Source organism: Styela clava, chromosome 4 (assembly GCF_964204865.1).
Source record: "Styela clava chromosome 4, kaStyClav1.hap1.2, whole genome shotgun sequence".
Lineage (NCBI taxonomy): Eukaryota > Metazoa > Chordata > Ascidiacea > Stolidobranchia > Styelidae > Styela > Styela clava.
In genome coordinates, this window is record NC_135253.1 from 4,177,815 (window position 1) to 4,199,841 (window position 22,027).

A 22,027-nucleotide genomic window follows, 5' to 3' on the forward strand; every position below is an offset into this window, starting at 1 on the left:
TAACCAATTGTTTATACACACTTGCAGACAAATTTGTGGATATGCTTATGCATCCAAACAGTTCTTATTTATTTGGCATAATATGTCACTTGCTTTTACAGAGCATTCTTTTATGACCAAACCCTCGTAGGCCGTGACTACTTATCGTTCGCGCTATCGATTCACTTATAACAAAACACGATCTTACAGAGTTTTCGTTGGACTGGTTAATTAACATTGGCAAAGAAACTTCGTTTGCAAAATGATGATTTCGGTTGCTTTAACTTTTTCGAATTTGAAGAAAGTAACGATAATATGATGATATACTAAATAAAAACAGATTCGGAAATATTCGAATCGAAACATTGTGATTCGATTCGAAAAAAAAAATATTCGAAACTTACATCCCTATCGTGGTGCATTGTTTCGTGGTGCCGCCGCATGTTATATTCATTCATAACAGCTATCTTTTGCCGACAAATAAGGCACTGACGAGTATAACTGACCGCAGTGACAAAATATAACTCATGCCACTTATCTTGAAAACATTTTTCATATCAATCGTCTGCGATTTTTCTTATTTGGAAGCAGAAGACATTTATGTTTAATTTAGCTTTTTGAATTAAATTCATTCAAAAGTAGTCTAGTCCAGTGGTTCCCAAACTTTTTTGTATCATCGCCCCCCTGCAGTAATTTATAAACTCCATTGCCCCACGGTAGTACAAATAAAAGTAAAGTCAGAAACGAGTATATTACAGACTAAATAAACAAGAAGGCAAATCAGAGTTCATAGTGTTTTTAATGAGATGGATGAGCTTAGTGGTCTCAAGCGATTTTTTTATTAATATTTGTTGACATTTCCGTCAAGCACAATCTCGAATCACCCCGTTTACTGATGGAAAGGCGATTTCGTTGTTTCCAGGTTTATACCTCCTCAAAAATGCCTGATGGCCTGCACCAAAATACATCATAACGATCTTTGATAAAATTCATCTTCGATTCCTCATCATGTACCTGATGTGCCACGGCCTCCAGTCCAATTACAAGTTCATAAAATTATTCAGTCATTTATTTGTTTCAGATTCATGAACTTGATAGCGGGGAAGCCGTAACCGACCATCCTCTACGACCTAAGGGTCGGCAACCTTTAGTCGCTTGCGGGCCAAAATTAAGGTTTGCAAGACTTGGCGGGCCGCACATATTTTTTCGAAGTTAAAAACGGAACAGCGCACGAAGACTGCGACAATTCGTGAACTCAGCTCAGTCGTCTTAATAAAAGAAAAAAATTACAAATGACATTTAATGTAACACTGTCTTGTTGCTGCATCACGCTTGATAGCTTCTCGACATCGACGGCACACGGAATGAAGCCAAGATTGGAATATTTTCTAAATGAGCATCACTAATCCTAGTTCTGAGCTTGTTCTTTGTAATGTTCATTTTCGAAAATAATTGTTCGCACACATATATATATATATATATATACTTCAAAACATCGAAGTGAGTTTTTTCGCATGGTTTGTCAAATTTTGATAGAGATTTTCTCCAAGAAGATGTATTTTTATAAAAATCAAGCAGTGATGCATCTCTCGAATATAATATGAATTTTATTTCCTCATTACATTGCATCCCAAGGAGCTCCAATTGGATATTTTCTGCGCTATTAAATCCCTGCACTCAGCATCAACGTTTTTCTATGTTGCAATTTGTCTAATTATAATTAAATTGTAGGCTCGTTAAACGAGTAGCTGTTAGGTTATAATATGAGTCAGCCTAAACGTGTCTCACGATGAATTCTGTTACGTAAAAAATATAACTACTTACTCTTCCATTGTAGATTAAACCGCCGTTTTGTCGCTGTGATTCAGTGAAGCGTCGCGGGCCGGATTATTTCACTCCGCGGGCCGTAGGTTGCCGACCCCTGGGCTACGCGAACTACCTTACGGCGGGGAGGAAGCCAGCAATCCTCCCTCTTGTGATTATCGCCAACGGGATTCAAACCTGACCATTATGACCAATTCCACTAACACCCTCCTGGCGCAATTATCATAGATACTTTTGTGACAAATGCACACAAGTGAATAGGTAATGTGAGGTAACAGCACATTTTCCACTGCCTAAATGGCAGTGCTCAAAAATGATGTATAGTTTGATAAGTAGTTTAATTTTTTTTGTAACTCTAGAGCAGGGGTTCTCAACCTGGGGCTCGCGAACCTCCCAGGGGTTCACGAGAAGATTTCCAGGGGTACTTGGATGGCAGTCGAGTTTTTGTGTGTTGCTGTTTCTTAATATGCTTTATTAATACCAGAGAAAAATGCGCGCCGATTGAAACTAGATGCGAATTGAAACGTAAACTTTCCCTGATCTTGCGTCGTTGTGATTGTGACGCAACAATACAAAATTCACGGCTTTGCAGGCAAACTTTGAAATCTTCAAAAACAGCGTGTTGCGAGCATTTACAAAAGGGATATGCTTATTGAAACTTGAGAGGGATTTCAAGAATTCAATAGTTAGGCGGAGGACAAGGGCGATAATATCAACAGGAAAATTTTATTTAGTTTCATCTGGTCAATAAATTGTTGTTTCAACAAAATGTTAGTCAATATATCACAACTTTGTGCGGTGTCTGATTACCGGGGGTTCGCGTTGATTGTTTTGTGACTCGGGGGGTACTTGACAGAAAAGAAGTTGAGAGCCCCTGCTCTAGAGCAGTGCTCTTCAACCTTTTATTTATTGTGGAACCCCTGATATAATTTTTCGTTTTTTATGGAACCCCAACTAACAAAATTAAAAAAAAAACATGAAATAGGCTACTCGTAACACGAAAAGCTGAACAACAACTCCAGTTTGTACTTTGTAGTATATACTCTCTCTAGTCTCGAGCAATATCTACATACTTTGAACATCATGTAACTATGGTGCAACCAGTGCCGGATTAACCAATAAACAATATAAGCACGTGCTTAGAGCACCAAGCAAAGATGGGCACCACAGAAATTTTAGAGCAGAATTTTATATAAGTTATCAGTGTTTAATAAAATATTACGAGTTCACCAGACGACTCAAACTTCAATATGTTCGCTTATTTTTTGTCTTCAATTATCATATTAACCTTCTTTATTAAAAATAAACACTGAAACTTTTTTTGGACACGAAATGGGCCTATGAGTCGTTTTCTTAAATTGTTGATGTTTTTTCTTTCTAGTATTTTCTTTGTTGCTGCATTTTTGTTTTAAAAAATTTCTTTTCTTTTCAACAATTGGACCAATGAACTATTTACAGTTTACACTATATGGCGGTTCCACGATCGCATTTCAACGATATAGTGGTCAGCGAAGTCGGGCGTGTTTTGATAAGGTAGACCAGGGTGGTACAAACCCTGTAATGCTGATACATTCCGTGCGGCTCACAGAACAATTTTAGCGTATATTTGTAACTAATGGAGGAACGTTTTTGAGTTTTTTTAGCTGTTCCAACTGGGGTTGGGATCCCGAGATTCAAACCCTTTTTTAACGCTTTGCCTTTATTTTAGTAAAAACACTCCTCTGTTTTCAAGCGTTGGCCATGTGACAGTAGTGACGAAACGCAGAGTCGATTTAACGCCGCGCAATCCAGTTTGTTTTTAGCTAGGTCTCGAAATATCAACTTAGACGGACTTAGTTGATATTTGACGATGGCACTATGGTTGCTCACGCTGCAAGTTTTTAAATTACTCAATATAACAATTCGTAATAAAATGAGTCTCGCAGAAAAGGTGACATAAGGAAAACATGGCGGAAACGTATTTCCTTGCCCATCACACATTGTCTGTATAAATTTCAAGTAATATCTTTCACGAAAGAATATAATTTGAAGCGACATTAAACGCGAGATGCGCAAAATACAACGGTAATTCTCGGTAATTACCTTTAAAATAACTGAAGGCTTTATATATTTTCTTTAAAATAACGCCACCCATGCAACATAATAATAGTGATTAGAACGGTAAACTCGTTGTTTATTAAATTTAAAGTAAGTAAACTCGCGATATTTCAATCACTTTTGGGTTTTCTCCGACTTGCGGCCCGCGAAACCTCCTCAAAAGTTTTTGCGGCCTTCAACCTAGCAATCTTGAACCACCCTGAGGTAGAATACTGGGTACCGGTAAAATTTCAAACTACAGTTGTGACTTGTATACTTTGGTATTTTATCCGCCCCTGGGTGCAACAATAGCGTTCTTGTTAGTTGCATAACAATGACTAAAGTGACGCAACAACCGAAAATATTTCTGTTTTGTCTATTAACTGCACTGTGACTAAACCTCCTGTTTAACGAACTGGCCTACTTGGAGTTTTAATGAGAGACTGTGGTCTAAGAATATTTATAATGACGCATCAACATGCTGAAGCAAGAATGATTTCCCACTGAAAAAAAAAACGCGGAACCCCTAAGGAACACTATAAACTCACGGAACCCTAGGGTTCCGCGGAACCCCTGTTGAAGAGCACTGCTCTAGAGTGAATTATCCATAATAATTTCTTCATCTAATTACTTATCGATCTTAAGATCGGTAAGTATGTTGATAGGTATTTGTCTGTTTGTTTGTATGTTTGTTTGTCTGTTAGATGCACGCGATATCTCACAAAAGCGAGGTTGAATCTGCTTTTGCATGTGCATTCACCATAGCTCGGATCAGAAGCCTATTGATTTTGGATGAATTATGTTGTATAATTAGCGTGTTATTAATTAATTAGTGATGTGACGCACGGTGTCACTATGGAGTAAAAGCGCTGTTTTGGGGATCCCCTTTAATTTCGATCGAGAAGTCTTCTGTCTCCGACCGATATTCTCGTTTATATTTCATTCAATCCCATTTGCTTTCACCCTGGTACTATATTATGCCATGATGAGCTTATATATAGCATATGCACAAGAGGACCTAGCTAGATGACATTAATTAACCGGTCCTGCACAACGACCCCCACAAAACAATAATCAATCACTGTTTTTACTGCTGAAATATTTTTATTCATTGTATTATTACATATCGATCTTAAAATCGGTAAGTATGTTGATAGGTATTTGTCTGTCTGTCTGTCTGTTTGTTTGTTTGTCTGTTAGATGAACGCGATATCTCACGAAGGCGAGGTTACTCCTGCTCCAAATTTGCATGTGCATTCATCATATCTCGGACCAGAAGCCTATTGATTTTGGATGAATTATGTCGTATAATTAGCAAGTTATTAATTAAGTAGTGATGGGACACGCGGTGTCACTATAGATTCATGAATCGAAACCGCAGTTTCGATCGATAAGTCTTCAGTCTCCGACGGAACCATGGCTACTCGTCCGGTTAGCATTCACTGTCGGGTAGTGTTGGGCACAAACAGGATTCAGGACTCCGAAAAACAGGACTCCGACAGGGTTTCAAGCAAACAGGATCGGATCAGGGGTGGGAATATTCTCGTTGCCCGAAGTCAATCAGGAGTCGCAACTAAATCTATATTATATCCGATAAAAGTACCGTACGCACAGGTATAATTTAAACGAACTTAAATTATCTGTACATAAATATTAAAACCCAATCGTGCCTCGTTAGGCTGATGCCATTGGTGAAATCCGTGTTTACCACTGGTGTACAAGCCTGAACCGAATGTAATTTTTAACAGAGTTCTGGTATTTGGATGCTGTTGCCGGGTAGCAGCGAAGTCTCGCATGCCTGTATGTGCCGTGAATTTGTTGTGCATTACCGGTACCAAAGAAATGCACGGTACCGGTATCGTATATATATTTCACTGTTATGTTGAATACTATAACTGTATAATGAACAGATGAAACATGCTTTTGGCGAAGAATAATGTTAAATACTTGAATGTAATTGTGGCTATGAAGCATTAGTCCCATGCAGACTTGTTTAAATGTGATTGTAGTGAACACTGAATTCATGGGGTGGCCAAGCCTCAAGCAAACTATTATTCCCAAGCTTTGGTAAAAATTGTTTTAGCATATGGCTGTATGGTAATCAAATAGGCTTTAAATTGAGTCATGTTTAAAAGACAGCGCCTAGATATTCAGTTTGAATTAGAAAATGTGTAAAGTTTTCGTTGGTTGCATTTTTTCATAGTTTTCGATAACTGGATAAATGCATTTTTCCAGTGGCGGCGCGTCAATTGGGCCAACCGGGGCAATGCACTTTTTTGTTTTTATTGCCCACTTTTTGCTACCGCCCGTGACTCACGTTGGTGTAAATTTGGTTTTAGAGATCTTAAACATCTTTCCGAGCGTGCCAGGGATCATCAATCTTCTATGGAGCATCTGGACAATGCAGTAAAATACCGAACATTCGGGAATGTTAATATTGCAGCACAGTTGGATGAAGGACGCGCGGTTTTTATTCGTCGGCACAACCAAAACGTCGAGAAAAACCGCCATGTTCTCGGTCGATTGATAGATGTTTTGAAGTTCATTGGTTGTCACGAGCTGTCCCTCCGTGGGCACGATGAACGGGCTGGCTCTTCTAATAGAGGGGTATTTTTGGATATGGTGGAATACATCGCATCCCTAGATACAGTATTGAGAGATCATCTTGATGCCGCAACTGTTTCGAAAGGGACATCTAAGGATATCCAAAATGATTTGCTCGACTCAATGTATAAAATTTATTTACAACATTTGGCTCTGGAAATTGAGAATTGCCAGTTCCTTTCGATTCAGTCTGACGAGACAACTGACATCACGTGCGTTTCCCAACTGGCTGTGATTTTTTGGTTTGTGAAAGATGGTAAACCTACCGAGAGATTTCATAGCTTTGTACCAATCGTTGATCGCACGGCTTGCGGGATATCGGCTGTACTGAAAGAAGTGTTACAGCCTTACAACGCGAAGTCAAAATTGATAGCTCAAACTTATGACGGCGCGGCAGTCATGAGTGGGTCGAAACATGGTGTTCAAGTTTATATAAAAAAAGATTTTCCTCATGCGCATTTTTTACATTGTGATGCACACCAATTTAACCTCGTTATTAAAAATATGTGTCTTGATACCCCTCTCGTCCGTATATTTTTTGCAAATGCTTTGGAGTTTTCTTCATTCTTTTCCGTTTCGCTGAAGCGCTCTGACCTCCTTCACCAGATATGTAGCCGCCGTCTCCCAGCTTGTGCACCAACACGTTGGAACTTCCAATCACGCGTGGTGCAGGGCGTGTCCGAAATTAGGTCTGAGCTCATTGAGTGTTTCAATGGCATTCAGAGCTCTCCGGTTTGGGACGAACGCTCTGTGAGGGAGGCGGCAGGTCTAAAGCGTCTGCTAGAAGATGGTGAGTTTTCATTTTTTCTCGCTTTTTTCTCAACAATATTCTATCATGTGGATGTATTATACGGCGCATTGCAGTCAAGGCTAATGAATGGAGCGTCTGTGCAGTCGTGTATTTCAGACTTCTGCGATGCTGTATCTCGTATCCGGGAAACAATAAAATACGACGACACATGGAGTGCTTCTTTACGCCGCGGGCAAACAACGCAGCGTTTGATTTTGTCTGCAAAGGAATGCTGTGACATTCTGGTGAATCAAATAGGCGATCGTCTGCGCACTGAACATCTTGCCGCGTTCTCTTTGATGAACCCCACAAATTTTTCAAAATTTGCACGTCAATTTCCCATCCATTTGTTGGCTACTGTCTCCAAATTTTACCCCATAATAAACGTGGGTAAATTGGAAAATGAATTGCGATGTATATACACCAATCAAACTTTTTTGAACATTACATCAACTCGTGCGCTCTGTGGGTTCCTCATAGATAACACTCTAGTAAGTACCTTTGCGGCGTCTGCAAAATTTCTGGACATCATTTTGACGACGCCTATTTCTTCCGCCGACGCAGAGCGAACATTCAGCACGCTGAAGCGTATTAAAACGTATATCAGAAACACAATGAAGCAAGATAGATTGAATTCCTTGGCTGTTTTATCCATTCACAGAGACGTTATTTCTGGGATGCATGACTTTAATCAGCGCGTTATTGAGCATTTTGCTTCCAAGAAACCGCGGCGTGTTGCATATATGTTCAAGCAGTAGAAGTCTAGCAGCATATATATCTATGAGTGAGCGACTCATGTCCTTATCCTTGCATTACCTTTCTTTTCTTCATAGTAACGTTTTAAACCTTATTTTAGGTTTTGTCTGCTTTCCCGAAGTTTCTGTTAATATGTCATTGTATTTATCTGGGTAAATATTGCCTTTCCTTTTGAAAGAGGTTTCAAAATAAACTATGTCTATATTTATTAATCCCTTGACTTGGACCGGTGTTAAAGACATTTTCTTATCGTTAAAAATTGTCGCTTTTGATTGGTTGTTACCGATGGAATGGTTTTTATAATCATAAAATGATGGGAGAACTTACAGCGCTCATCCTGTCCCCGTAGATGGGGGTGACTTGGTCCCGCAGTAGCTTGCCCCGGTTGTCAAAATGACCACGCGCCGCCACTGGTAATTTTGATGTTTTATTGAACATAGTAATGGGTGTGTGCTAGCTTACGTAATACCGCAGACTTTGCGAAGTTTAGATCAGTTGCAGTCAGTGGTGGGTTTCAGCTGGTTCTATAGAACCGTCTCACGGAATTTTATGAGATCAGCGAACCGGTTAGCATTAATAAAAAAATTTGACTTTTTGTAACAGAACCGATTGAAAAATACTACTTTTATGATGGAACCGGCTGACAAAAAATTTGAATCCCACCACTGCTTGTAGTGAACACTATAAAACATGGTCAGTCCCCATGTGGTTTAAGTAATGTAAATTTCAACAATTTAAAATAAACTGACAATGTTGAAATGTGAGTTTGGGAAATATAAGCACGTTTGAGGTTTCTGCTGTAGTGAACACTGCACTAAAATATGTTAAAATTAGATTCGTCAACAGGAGCGAAACAGAAGTCATAGTTTTCCTTGTTCGGAGTCTGACTTCCATTATTGGAAGAGCTGAATAAAGATTCTAAGTCGTGGTTGAAAAATGCCGGGGTCCCAACAACCAATGGAAGAGAGTATTCCGTAATTTTGAAAAGATGACCAAAATGAGAACGAAATTTATTTATTGAAAAAATGAATGGCACGGTTATAAGTGAAAAGGAAGAAGCTCCCTGAAAAATAATGATCAAAACGAAAATATGCACAGGATATTGTCATTTGAAAAAAAAATGAGAAAAATGTACACAGTCATACGTTGAACGAAAGGGTTGTGCATATCTGAAAAAAAGTAATTTAAAATTTATGTATGTGCGGGGCATAGAAAAAGGTGTTCCTCAACCGGTATTTCAGTAATAGTAATTAATGCGAGACCCGCACACTTGGCATGGGCCCAGAAGTCGCATCCTTGTTTATCGCAGCCCAACCAAGTTGCGAGCCTCGCATCATTGTCTCTGATATATGCCTTGTCCTCACTGCTGTTAAAAATTATTCTACATACTGCACACTTGGAAGTAACAAGTTTTGATTTTTCTGTCGCGCGTTTCTTAAGTGCCGCCTTTTTCGTTGATGCCTCTTCCGGTAGGTTTATCACCTGACGTGGCGTGGAGGATTTCGCAGGAGCCCACCCTTTTGTTGGCGTTTGGGAAGAGGGCCCTGCAGATTGCACCTCGTCTAGAAACAAATATTACAGTAATAGGCAAGGCTGAAATTCAAATTGTTCTTGGCTCAATCGTTTTAATGGTATCCAGTTACTTCGAGTGAACTAATATATATACAACGTCACGGAAGAGACATTTTTTTTTTTGTAAAATTTTCTCACTTTTTTCATATCATCATCACCAACCTTCAGCTCTACATGCCTCTTAACTGCAACAGGCTCAGAGTGATAGACAAAGGTTTTATTTGTATCACTCTGAATGTCACGCTCCTGTTATTATTGCGAGACTCCTGCCTGGAATAATGAAAAACAGAAATTTATTTTGCGGATAAAAAAAGCAACAAAGCAACGTTTGAATCCTATAACATTAAAGAGCAATTTTATGGAGATACTTCAACTATTGATGACGGGCGAAGTGAACAGATCCAGAACTGCAATTTGCAAAAACAAATACTTGACAAATGCTCAAAACGGAAATACCCCCCACACCAGCTTAAATGGCCAAAGCAACCTGGATAGTAACCTAGTAGATTTTTTAATTAACGCAAAAGCGTTGATTCAGCAATACACAAGATCGTATTTTTGTGGCGTAAACCGACCATTTGTCCAAATTCCATACTTGCTTCATAAGTAATCTGGAGTTGGTCATAAATGTTATTACATGCATATTTATTCTCATTTTTTCAATTCCGTTTTGAATACTTGTAAATACATTCCGGAAGTGTTATGAATATTTGTTTTAGATGATAGGAAATAGTTTCCCTCCCACACCCCACTGACATTAGACTTACGTGCGATCGCAAAGAACCTGCAAAAGCGACATCAAACGCGGCAATCTCGGCATGTATATTCAGAAGCAGAAGACGACAAACAATACTTTTCGGCGAAGACTCGTTATTGCACCATTTTTTCCAGTTGACATACAATAATGATATGTCCCGACTTGCAAGCGATTTTCCATTATTTAGCGACACCTAAGCCCGGGTCATGATAAGGTCAATCTTTTAGATAAGCCGAAACTTCACCATTTGGTGTGTTTAATTGGCGTGGACAAGAAAAAAATTATTGTTGGAAATTTGAAGGTAAAATGCCACTGAGTGCAAACAAAACAGCTGTACGGCGAAATATTCTCATTAAAGTATGAAATAATATTATTCGGTTAGACACAGCGCGTACGTTGAAACAGTGCGACACTGAGAAAATAGTGAACACAAAAATATAAAAAATTGAACTGTGCAAGATGAATAAGGTAGGGAAATACAAAAACATTGCGATTGCGCCCAGGAATAAATAGCCTTATGGACAAGACTATGTATTTGATGTAAAAAGAAGATCATTTCTGGTGATAATAAAAAATTGACCAGTGAGAAGTGAACATAGGTAGAAAAAAAATTAAGCCCAGGGAGATCCACTTGATACAGTGACACTACTAGGGCTGTAAAAAATGAAAAGACGACAAATAATACCTTACTCGATCATGTCTTAAAAGCATTTTGAGGTGCTGACATGGAAAGAGTCGCATGATATTCAAAAATTTTGAGATGGGGGAAGTGGGAATAGCAAACGGTGATGAATACATGTGTTAAATTGGATAAGGTAGTGACAGAATTTTGGGCTGACAGACGTAATAAATCATTCAAAAACAAAAACAACCGGTGGGAAGAGCTAATAAAATACGTGAAAGTGAGAAAAAAAATGATTATGACGAATTAATAGATCATATAATGTGGTGTTACGCTTTGATGAGGCTATATATATATATACACGAGAAAGTAAAAAGTTACGCTATTAACCTAAATGTTTATTTCATAGGCGCCCGAATAAAATCGTCTAATTGCCGTGGTGTGCGAATTACCCGTCCACGTCGAGTAAGGCTGTTTTGTGTTGGCGCGTTAAAAATGGGAGGGTTTTCTCTTAGTTCGCTATCAGGTTTTGACTGCGGTTTCAGCGGAGAAGAGTGAACTTTGATAGTTGTGGTCTCGACGTTACAAAAAGGAAGGAATGCTGAATGCTGGTTTCACGCGGTCGGTTGATACGTCGTAAGGATTTCCTTTGCATTCGACCGTAAAATACCTATCGGACCTTGAAATTACCCTGTGTGGTCCAGTATAGACGGGCTGTAGTGTACTTCTTGTGGAATCGACACGAATGTAGACATGTGTTGCATTATTAAGTTTATTAGAAATATAAACTTGGTTAGGCGGTTGCTGTCGAGTAGGCACGCTATGTAGTTTGTTGAAAAATCTGCGCATCTTGTTGATATAATTATATGGTTCGATTGTAGTTTGATCTCCTCAATCCGAGTGGACCTAATATATCAACTTGACAGTGTTGAATCTATCGCATGGGACATTGATATTTGTCATCTGGGTACGTGTATGACGTTGCACTTTTGAACATTGAGCGCGTTCCCGAACCCATTGCTTAAAGTTTTTGACCATTCCGGGCAACAGGTAGCGTGATGAAATTAGATCAGTTGAGCCTTCGGCACCAGGATGAGCTAAACTATGGATGTTGTCAAATAGGTTCTTGCGTAACGATTTGGGTACAAATGGCCTAATTTATTAGCTGATTATGTATCGAATACTAAAGTTCCGCCTAGCTCTGCAATGGGGACATCTACTAATTCAAGAGAATGCTTCTCAGGATCCCGTTTGTATCCGATCAGTTCTTGATCGTTTTGTTGAGCGACGTGAAGTTCATGCATGGAAATTGACTGTGGAGGCTGAAAAATGCTATTGACGTTGATGTTGGGATGAATTGAATTAATTAGAATACGAGATAAAGTGTCCGCGGCAGTATTAAGTGAGCCTCTCAAATGTCTGACGTCTTCAGTGTATTCGGAAATTAACTCCAAATGCCGTGCCTGTCTACAAACAAATCTTTCAGTAGGATTTTTTATGGCTTTGACAAGAGCATCGTTATCTGTCACAAGTTGAAATTTCCGTCCCTCCAGCTGCGTGCTAAAATGACGTATTGTGGAATAGACAGCTAAAAGCTCGCGATAAAATGCGGAATAGTTGCTTTGTGCTAAATTGAGTGATTTGGAAAATAATCCGAGAGGTGACCATTCGCCGCCAACGCACTGTTGAAGGACGGCACCCATTGCCACTTGGCTGGCGTCGATCAATAAAGAGAGAGTTGTAGTATGATTTGGATGGACAAGCATTATTTCAGATGCTAGTTCTGATTTAATCTTTCCGAATGACTGCAGTGTTTCAGGAGTCCATTTGAGTGACTGTCGTTTATTCTTACGCTGTGAGGCTAGATCATGGCATCGTGCAATGGTTTTAATATGGCTGCGCAGTTCCTGACAAAGTGGTGATAGTAACATACTAGACCGAGAAAAGATCGGAGTTCTTTGAAGTATTTGGTAGAGGGAACTTGTTGATTGCTTCAACCTTTGAAGATAGTGGATAGATACCCTTCGGTGTCACGTGATGGAATAAAAAAAATCGAGCTCTTGTTTACCGAACTCCCATTCATCAACATTCAAGACTAGTCCATATTTCCGTAGGCGTAGGAAAAGTTGTCTCAGCGCTTGGCGATGTTGTTTCGGTTGCAATTAATATGTCGTCGAAGAACACGAATATATTTTTCAAACCGGAAAATACTTCCAACGAGAAAATGATGAACAGGCACTGCACAGACCAAATGGTAAAGTTACTGGTTCAAACAATCCTTCAGGGCAGATGAAGGCAGCTTTCTTCCTATCAGATTGATGAAGAGGTATTTGATGATATGCTTTCGAAAGGTCACATTTGCTAAAATAGTGGTAATCATGTAATTCATTAGTAAAATCGCGCATGTGAGGAATTGGCCATCTGTCCTTTATCGTCTGATTGCTAAGTGAAGTATAGTCGACGCATATTCGAACCTCATCTGTTATCTTTTTTGGTACAACTGTAATAGGAGACGAATAAGGAGCGTTGGAAGGAAGTAGGGCTGGGCATTTTCGAATACCTGATGATTTCAGAATCGAATCGAATAATTTTTTTCGAATCGAGTCGAATCTCGAATACTTGGAAGGTATGAAATTGTATGTAACTTTCTTATTATTTTAGGTCCTCCAGACACATAAATTACTGGAAACATAGAATACATCACTGACAATAAAAAAAACACGTTTTCATCAATACCTCAATACAGAAAAGAGTCATATGTCAGAATTGTGTTGAAAAAATATGACTTCAATGATAAAAAATTGAGAAATTTACCCGACCATTGGCGGAAAAAGTAAAACAAGATGGCGGCGATTCGAAAATTTGCTCTCAACCGATTCGAATAATTTACGATTCGATTCGAAATGCCCAGCCCTAGAAGTATGTTTCCTGATTCAATAAGTTTGTCAAGCTGGTGCTTGACCTTTTGGCGTGTGGGGCGGGAGAGGTCTAGCTTGAGAATGTACCGGTTGGCCGGTTGTAATAACACTGTGGATTGTGTTATGCTTCGACCTAACAGATGCATGTCGAGGGATTGTCAAATCTTCGAATTCGTTCAACAAATGGGCGTAGTGGCCCTGTGGACTCGGTGAGATGAAGTTGGCTGCTATTGATATGCCAAAGGACTTCTTGCCATATATATATCTATTTGAATTAGGATCGAAGAGACGCGAGTTGCGTAAGTCAACCACAAGATTATGTTGTGACAAAAAATCAGCTCCTAATATCGGTTGAGAAACACGAGCTCTTTGAAAATGGCACTAATACTCAATACCGTTATCTAATGCAATTGGCACAGCTCGTTGGCCATACCATGGTATAGGTGTACCGTTGGCGGCATACAGCTTTCGGCCTGGTCGAGGATGATCGTAAAGTTTCGAATGTGGGGGAATTAAAGAAACTGTTGCACCAGTATCAAACAGAAATTGTAGGCAGCTTCTTATATCGAAGACGTAGAGAAGATTTGTGTTTAGAGAATTGGAATTACCGGAAGTCTATTAAGTAAATTTATATGGCGCTGTTAAGATCTTTTACAGCGCCCTAGGCGAAAAAAGAACCCCGACTGGAAAAGGTACAGGGCTGGACGCAGTTGCGTGCTAGGTTTTCATAACGTTGATGATGATATCAGCAAGCCGTTGGAGTATTGGGTCGGTGATTTCTGTAGTTGGCGTTGTAACCTCTGCCATTACTAGATGATGATTGATGATTTTGCATAAGGGCTCCCGATGAATTCACAAGACTCGTGTGCCCTCCGTTTCTGACACGTACAGGATGTTGAGTTAACGCGTTAGAGCTAAGAGAAGTAGAGGGTGCAGCATCCGAAGACCAATGTGTAGGGTTATGCTTTATATTGTCAAGTTCCTTTCGAATATTACAAACTTCGTTAGTTAACTTCGACATCATTGAGCTAAATTCGACATGGAAAGAATTTTTACTGTTGTCGACGCTATAGTCGGGGGTGATGCATGATATTTATAAGAAATGTCATTGGCAGATTGTAAAGATCGCCTGGCGAATATACTATCAGCTCGATAGGCTAATTTATCGATGGTGTCATCCGGATGGGTAGAAGAGCCGAAAGATATCAGGCGGTAGTTGCTGAAAGAACATCTCCTTCAAAAATTCCTGGTTGGTGCTTGGAGCGTCATTTGGACAAACGGAACTGCGTAGCTTTCTTAATATATCGGATGGTTTGAGATTAGAGCATCCGCTGTTATGGATATCTCGTATGCGATCTCTAAGCGGGACGGAGTAAGTATTGTCGAGAAGTTCCCGCAAAAGTCGATAACTGGGAAAATGCTCGCCTGGTAGGCAAGAACGTATAGTTTCCAATTAGCGGTCGTTCAGGCACAGAATAACATAACAATATTTGTCCACATCATCGTTTATCCCTACCATGCGGAATCCTGCTTCGGTCGATGTGAACCACGAGTCGGGGGAATGAGACCAGAACTCATTTATTTGAAGTGATGGACGCGGTAGATAAATAAACTCTGGTTGTGGACGGACCTTACCAACATTATCATTGAGCGAGCCGGCAATCGGTGTGCTACCTACATTTATTTGTGGCTCAGCCTGATTCATTGCACGTTCTGGTGATTTGTCGCTATTTTTATCAATTAAAACCAAGTCAGTCTGCGTGCTCTCGAATGAAAATTGTTTTCGAGTAAAATTACGTATCATCTAATAATGACAACGTAAATGAAATCAATGGGCTAAAACGCACGCGATGAAATGGTCCTTTGAAATCTAATACATATAAAAGTCTTAAAATTGATAAAATCAGTCAGTTCCAGTAATAAAATCTTTAAAAACCTTGGTTCCGGTTTCTTGAGGTTGAGGCTTTGAAGTTAATTTTTATCACGTCGGGATGTCGCCACCTTGCTGTTGTTCCCTAAACTCCGCGTGCCGAGACCACACCTTTTGATTGTCCGCTTGGAAGTCTCTAATAAAATGAGCAAGATCCTTGTTGTATGTTGTATTAAAATCCAGTAGCAATAAAACAGTATAAAATAGATGAAACAATAAAAGAACTTAACTTGGTTGAGTAAAATGCTGGAAGCGGCTAACTTTCGTGAGGGTTGAGCGTTGGAAGTCGAGTCGTCATCGAATGTCGCTGAGAAGGAGTCGTCAAATTTGGTATTCAAAACAGAAGCCAAAACGTGGCAGCGCGTCACGGATCATGTGACCCGGACTTAGGTGTCGCTATACCTATTTGAAGCAATCTTCAATTTTCGGCACGTTTCACGGTTGGTCTCACATTAAATGATTTTTCACGGCCCAAGACTTCTCCCGAAAATTGAGGAAATACAGTAGCCAGGTGCTATCACATTATTTGCTATTAACTATTATTTTTGAAATACGGAGAAATATCGCAAAACACTATCATAGTCTCTATCGTCGAAGATACCTCACGTTTGGTCGAGTGTCCACCAGTGGTGGGATTCAGCCGGTTCGCACCTGTTCTATAGAACAGTCTCAGGAAATTTTATGAGATCAGCGAACCGATTATTACTGTCAATAAAAGTTATTAAAAATAATCAGTTTAATTGCTAAAAAAATATGACTTTTTGTAACATAACCGGCTGAAAAATATGACGTTTGTGATGGGGCGGCTAACAAAAAATTTGAATCCCACCAATTATGTCTACGATATTTTAGTCGACGATAAATTGAAATTTGCCCCATATTAAGGCAATCAATCATATCTTACCTAACTATTACAGTGCGTTGTGCAAAACGCTGAATAAGGCCAAGTCTGGACATCGAAATAACGATAATAACATAGAATAAAGATTTTTTAACAGAAAATGAACTCGTCTTTAGTTGTCAATGTTATTACCGTTTTAAAGTAAAATAATAGCGAATAACTCATTTTCATTTTACGAGTCTTGCTCGCGTAGAATAAACATGCTGACCCATACTTGGGTATAATTGATAAAAGTTTAATTTAGCCATTTACACCACTAATTTACGCGAGCATTGCGACGTGCTATTCTCAGCGAGTGTGCCTAACTAAACACACGGCACTCTTACATTTAATAATAAAATGATGCTGTATCAATATCAATGTTTTGTACCGTTTGTTATTCCAGTGTATGTGCTCATCCCTAATTACAGCATTAGGAAGTGGTTTCTCGGTGCTATACCACGTGTTGAAATACCCCAGTTTAACACGACTTGAATACAAATTACCATGCATGCCCTTCAGAATTCCGACATTATACTTTGAGAACCCGGTGAACGTACTTGTGTACACATATATTTAAGAAAACCCAGCATATCAACAAAATGACAGGCCTGGTTGAGCAGGGTATTCTTCCGACGACTGAATGTCTTTTGCCACAGACTAGCATCCGTCTGATACTCTTCTTTAATTGGCCCACTATGATGTCCTTTATATACGGCTACTCCCCCTGCCTCAAGTGTTACACCTTCTGAATATGAATAACATGGCCTCTTTCAGTCTTTGGCATGCCAATATGGCCGACGTAGAAGAGAGCAAATGTTCAGCTATTTTGATAATCAAAACTTTGGTTGATCATAGCTAGAGAATTAAAACTCTTTTGATACAATTAACTGAATGCTTGAAAACGCACATTATTGTGACCATATTGCTGGTAATATAAAATATGAGTGAAAAAAGTCAATCAATAGAAATCGGACATGCCTGGCCAGATCTAAAAGGTGCTGCACGATGCAAATTACTGCAGTACTTTGTCAAGCTTTAACTTGGGATTAAAAATTCTAGGGTAATTAGAGGGTGATATATATCTTGCGTCTAACTGCATTCTGACTTCCACTAAAAATTGACAAACCTTCTTCTCCGACGTCCGGAATTTTTTCTCCGGGTATAATCGACGGTTTCTGCAGCACCGTCCCAGCTTGACAGGCTCTGTCAGGATACATCTTGCAGTTCAGTAAATTCTTCCATATTGTTGTAGATACACAGATAGTTACAAGATAATATAGTCCAAGAGTTATTGTAGATGCTGAAGAATCATGAAGTAATTTCAAAATATGAAACTGTTCGAGTAACTTTGCCAATACGTTTGTAAATCCAGGCATCACTATATCATTTCAGTATTTTTTGTTTAAAAATCAATGCATGAAATTAAATATAAATTTATTAAAAAAGCCAAGTGATTTACAAATGAGACTGTATACCGAGATAAGTATTGAGATATATCACATTTTAACAATATCGATGACGTAATATCACTTTTGCAATTAGAATGGCAATATTTCAGATGAAGATGTACCGAATTGGCAATTCCAATATCATATGTCCGTTCATTCCTTACCAATGTGAATAAACAGTAACTTTTTCAGATAATCCACTATCATGATATATTCGCAGCTTATCATGCATGATGTGTGCCAATAAAATGCATAACCAAAAAGCTGGAAATTTCATGTAGGTTTCACTAATTCTGGCCACTTGCCCCAAAATTACGATGTCTGGCTCAATGCTATAATGCCCACCTGCATTGAAAAAACTTATTCAAAATATTGCGTAATAATATGATGGAAAGCTGATACGCTGCGAACGCCAAACCCGATTGGCTCAGGTAGCAATACGACCACGACAAAAGAAAAAAACTTCAATTGAAAAAAGACAATCTACATTTTAAAACAAAACCGTGAAACAACGTGATTTCAATTGTTATTGCCGTATTGTTAAACCTCAATCATATCTGGGTCGTGCATGGTTGAAATAAAGCAATTGCGAGCGAGTCATTTCTACGCAAATCTGGTTCGCCTTGGTTAGGAATGGGTGATGCAAAAGTAACTATTCTGGGACAAATAGAAATTAAATGGGAAATTTAATAGATTTAACAATATTTGTTTTCTTGAGTTGTTCAAATATCTGAAACATCTTCGAATACTGGTATGCTATTATGCTGGTATTAAGACCATCTCTGTACTGCTGTATAATCAGATTCAAACCCCAGGTCACTGCGATTTTCTGACCTTTGCGGACGCAGTGGTCACTTTTTTAAAATCAAATGGTAACTCAATTCTCCTCTTTAGCGAACCACTAAACCACTAAAATTACCTCTCCATTTTTTAGATGATATCCTAAAGCGCGTGATCTGCGACTGCTGTAGGATTCGGCATAATCATAAACAAAGTGGTAACTAACAACTATTTCCACTCCCTAAAAAAATTATTGCGTTGACCTAGTTATCGTTTGACGTTTCTGCAAGTTTTTATTACATGCTCGTCCTTAGTTGGTCAACAATAGTCTCTATCAAGACCTGCGTTGAAAGCGCATTTTGAGAAAGCGACAACGGATTATAGTATTATCACAAAACTATAGATAAAAGTAGATTTTCCGTATAAAATTACGTCTAAAAGTACAGTGCGAATACTACCGACCATTACCAATCGTAACTTAAAAGCTACATCATGCAAGGTCAGTTGAAGTTACAAGGTTATTTTGCATTATGGTCTGGCTAATATTCATTTGACATTCTTACTTGCGCTGTATATGCATATCCTCCTTAATTTTTCAAAATCTGATGTTTATTTAGTTGAAATATTTAAATCCCCGATAAATGTTTTTGTTGCGATCTTTGACTGCTAGATGCAAACAATGTTTTTACAACATAATTATTACATTTTTCACAATAAATATGTGTTACCACGCAGACTTCTGCATGACGTAACAATCAAATTAGTCAGCTGTAGGTAGATCCAAAGCGTGTATATAATATAAGCGAGGCAACTCTAAGACAATGGACGCCATCTTGTGCCTATTGTTCTCGGCAATTTAACACGGCGCCTTTTGAGAAGTTCCAACGCACTTATTAAAACATACCTATTATTTTCACTAATATTTTAGGTGAAAAAATTTTGGAGGTTGCGTTTTGAAGTAGAATCTTAGCCGTACATGCTTATATCCTTTCATGTTGGCCAAATTACATTTATGGTCATTAAATGATTTTTGAAGACAAGTATACCGGTCCGAGTTGCTTTCAAAGTAAATTGGCCATTCTAATCGTCATAATTAACCATTTGACAATGGCGTTCCTTTTGACGTCACAGATAAAAGGTTGTATTTATTCGTCGAAATTACCGGCCGACCCAACTTTGCTTCAATGGCCGTTTTTATTTTCTGGTTAACATATTTCGTCTGTCAAGCTTCATAATGCCCTACTGCTCAGCTCCAAGCTGCGCTAGAAGAACAAATGACATTGTAGGATTATTGCGGATACATTTTACAGCCTCAAATTGGCGTATCACTATGAACCAAAAATGGTTCTACGCTGTGTTTGTGGTCAAATTTAACGCATTAGATGATTTTTTATTCTTAATTGCGTTATATATTTAGATAGCATATATCTTAAAGTTCAAAATCCACCCTTCAGTTTCATATTTTCCCTTATAACAGCGGACTTATTCGATTCGGTACAACAACACGACGAAAATTTCCCATAAGACTCCATTGTTTCGCGTTTCCAAATATGGCACAAGATGGCGTCCATGAACCTGTTTAACATTAGGCAAGTTGGTTGCCGGCCGTTGGGTAGATCCCCCCGTGGTCGGATGAATATCAGATGTACTACTGCTCGCTTTTGCGTTGAGTAGCCTTTCCATAGTTTTTTTTCAGTTATTATTAGTTCAGTTATTCTAAGGAGGTAATGAAAAGTATAAGTAAGATATTAAACACGTAAACTATGTATATCCTTACCATGAATAGCAATTTTAGTTGAGCACTAGCTCATAAGACGTTGTTAAATAGGTACGGTGCGGTAACTCCAAGGAAGGCTAGACCTAGAATAATATGTCACAAGCAACGATATTTTCTGGCTTGCATGAAATGTTTATGATTAATTTAATGACTCTTCTTGACTATTCAGCAGACTTATACTACTATATTTACTACGGCCACAGCATATTTGGGAATAGAAGTTGATGACTGTTCCTGTAATGCACGGTTGTGTGAAAAAAAAGAAAATAATCAATTTTACTAATGTCGGTTGGTCTAAATCTAAATTCATAGAGTCGACAAGAACCTGGGAAGCAATGATAAGTTATGCCGGAGTGGAGAGAAAGGAGCATTGGAAACGATTGAGAGGTGAGAAATGAAGTTGTAGACAGACAGTTGATGTTTTAAAATATAGTCTATACCGTAGTCCATACTCATACTCTCAAAGGTCATTTCAGACTGTGATATATCAAAATTTAGTGTAGATATAGTCTAGTAATGGTATGCAAACACTGCTGTACTGTAGTACATGCAATGAGCATATATACGCTCATTGAGTACATCAGATGAAATACGTTATGTATTCAAGGTATTAGTTAGTATTTAGTGGTATTTTTACACTCATGCTGTTCCAAATATGATTTTCTTCCTCATTTTAGATACTGTACTACAAAAGAAAACGGCAATGTTCCACCAATCCGACCTTACGCAGGTTCTGATCCCTGCTGCTATCAGTGCTATAAAATGGATTAAACAATAAGTCTTGAAGCCTAAAGGTATATGAGAATCATAATCGTTGCAACAGCTTAGATGGGCTGTTCATATTGAAATACTTTAGCACTTTTCTGCAATTGGAACTGCCCATCAAATTCATGTTCATGTTGGATACTTCATTGAGGTTTTCAATTTTTTTTCTCAACTATGAAGATCTTTTGAGGTTAACGAGACATTAATAAATAAAGCTGAGGAATTTGTTTGTTTACTGTATGAAGAGGATATGAAGAATGTAAATGATACCAGGGCACGTCTATTTAACACTGGTAAACATAAGGATTATACTCTGCCGCCCAACAATGATTCACTAAAGAAGCATGTGGCCCTCAAATCAGTTCTTGAGTTGGCAAACTGCAAGTGTAAGAAAAATAGTCAAAATAAGTTATGCAAGTGTGCCAAAATTAACTTAAATTGCACAGATTTTTGTTTTCGTATCGACTGCAAAAATCACAGTACACTTATAGAGCAAAAGTCGATTTTCGAGATAGTGGATTTCGAAAACAATTCAGAAGAAAGTGA

The 22,027-nt window shown here is 38.6% G+C and overlaps 1 long non-coding RNA gene across 1 annotated transcript; it reads right to left on the reverse strand.

Moving 5' to 3' along the window:
* Nucleotides 1-8,515: 8,515 nt before the first annotated feature.
* On the reverse strand, nt 8,516-16,305 carry LOC144422070 (uncharacterized). The gene is made up of 3 exons (XR_013475137.1): nt 15,835-16,305; nt 9,740-9,871; nt 8,516-9,591 (listed from the first exon to the last, which is right to left on the reverse strand). It is a non-coding gene; the product is annotated as an uncharacterized LOC144422070 (long non-coding RNA).
* Nucleotides 16,306-22,027: the final 5,722 nt, after the last annotated feature.